Source organism: Cryptomeria japonica, chromosome 4 (genome assembly GCF_030272615.1).
Source record: "Cryptomeria japonica chromosome 4, Sugi_1.0, whole genome shotgun sequence".
Taxonomy (NCBI): domain Eukaryota; kingdom Viridiplantae; phylum Streptophyta; class Pinopsida; order Cupressales; family Cupressaceae; genus Cryptomeria; species Cryptomeria japonica.
The window spans coordinates 163,749,998-163,752,515 of record NC_081408.1 but is presented as its reverse complement, the minus strand read 5'-3'; the positions used below and the strand labels follow the sequence as shown (position 1 = coordinate 163,752,515).

General features: G+C 36.5%; 1 pseudogene; it reads right to left on the bottom strand.

Moving 5' to 3' along the window:
* Positions 1-1,052: 1,052 nt before the first annotated feature.
* Positions 1,053-1,141, bottom strand: LOC131875550 (small nucleolar RNA Z102/R77; annotated as a pseudogene).
* Positions 1,142-2,518: the final 1,377 nt, after the last annotated feature.

Below are 2,518 nucleotides of genomic sequence, written 5' to 3'. Positions count from 1 at the left end.
TGCCAAAATACAATTCAAAAAAAACTAAGCGATAAGGGTTTCCTTTTTCCGACACAATCTTCATGAGATCCAATCCACCTATCTTGGATCAATCACCCATCCTTAAGGAGTACTCCTACTCAGTTTCCATTATCCAATGCACATTTTCCCGAAGTGGCAATCACAAAATCAGATCTTCTGTCATGAAGTCAGATGACACATAAAGTATTCCATAAGTTTCCTTTATGAGAATGTCTTGAATCGGATTTCCTTTGCATTGATTCAGGCGCCAACTACTCCCTAATCTTCCTCTGTCATTCCTTCTTCCTCAAGCCGCAATCAGTCTGATGCAATCTCATGATTTGTGGCTCCTTCATTAATGGCGATTATCTGTTTCATCAACCCTGTCGATGAGGCTTCATCAACCACAACACACTTGCCACCTCATCTCCATATTGCATCACACCGATCAAGACATGACATACCAACATAGAGTTGGTCTGGCAAACACATACCAATAAAACCCTTTGCTAGTAGAGTGTTCTTCTTCTATTAACCGGTATAGCATCCTATACCGGTTGCACATCTTCACCTTCGGTGGCGTGAGTCAACTTTTAACATTCTGCCTCTTCATCATAAACAAGCAACCATCCTTCAGACTGGTTTGAACTTTACTAGTAGACCTTCATTATTTATGGTCACCCATACGTGGATCTCCATCATGCTGGTTGACATTAATGACAACTTAGTGCCCAAATGCCAACGCTCAGATATTGAGTCACCTTGTTAGGGGATTTTACAATGTGAGTCCTGTTAGGACCTACTCGGTTAAGCAATTTTAGCTGTTGTAATTGTTAGAGAACAAAAATAAATGATCTTTGTATAGCACTCTACTGCTTGCTTGATCATATCCAATTAAGTTATAAGTCTGCATCTCTCTGGCAGATCTTCTCACACACTCTAGTTTGACTTCTCACACTTCTCAAAGTCACCGACACTCTAAAACATCAACCTTGCCAACATAAATAACTTTTACAACTAGGTCAACATCAAAACCCTAAGACTTAACACATAGATCATCACAAATATTTACAACTCATTACAGATCATCATAGGGATCATTACAATCAATTATAAATCAATATCGGTCATTGAATGATCATAAATCTTCATAGCAAGTCTATCTGGTACAAATTCAAACCCTTAACACATTCTGCTAAGCACTTTGCACATTCCCAAGAAATTCATTCTCCAAATGCACGAAAATAAATTTCAAACTCATCATGTGGTTTGTGCCGCATTATCATCAACACGTGAACTTGATGTAGATCACTGCCAAACCAAAAATCATTACTAATTAAGAGAATTTTTTACCAGTCCTTAAACCCTTCTTAAACCCTGGCAGAACTTCATCAAAAATTCAAAACATGTCTTCTGGTAACCAACATAGAATGTGGTTTCAGTCACATTGTCAAATCCATCATAAAATATTATGTATCAAACACAAGTCACCAAACATCACCAATCACCCGATTGCATCAAAACTTATCTGCTTTACCGGTTAAGGTCCTAATTCACAGTCTTGCTAGTAAACTCTGTCAAACTATCAAATTATTACTCCGGTAGACAAAATCACTTAGCCAACAAGTCAATCACCAAAAACCAACTGTAAACATCATTAAACATTAATTGAACCTAGTTGGCATAAATGACAATATAAATAACTGATCATGTCATCTTCCTCTACCAGTATAGTCATTCACCATCATCTCATCTTCATCAATTATGCCAAACATGCCAACACACTTCTCTTCTTCTTCACACTTTCAAAAAATCAGATCACTTGTTCGCACATCCAACTTGATCATATACTCAAATATACAATGTAGACACTTGTAGACATACATCTTACATGATTATTACATATATTTATACAAGTCCTCAATCTATATTTCAAGGTCAGCTAAACCCTCAATACAAATTACAAAATAAAATCCTCACATGCTACAATAATACATGCAAACCAAAACAATGTTGGCTAAGACATAGTCTGGACCCATATCAATACTGTAAATATGAAGCACCTCCAAAAATTATGCCTTGATCATCCACAACACACTACAATCATCAAGAATGTCGCATAACATGAAGAACATCACCGGACAAGGAAAATCTTTAATAACGCGCACAATAATCAATGCAGGCCACCAATATGCATAGAACACAATCTAGATACAATCACAAGAAATATGAATTGCATCACAACAATTGCAACAACTTGGATTACCAAAATCATCATCATTTGTCTACTGGAGCATAAGAACATCAACATAACTCACTGTCAAAATGAAAGATTTTCTTGCAGACCTCCAAATCATGAACCACTTGAACTAAAGACACACATCAATGTCCATAACACATCCCAAACATTCACACCCAAAGATATAGCAATACGGAGCACAAATTAGAATACTAAATAACACAAACAACTTCACAACATCCTCAATATTTAATCTCATAGCTCGATCAAATAATCATG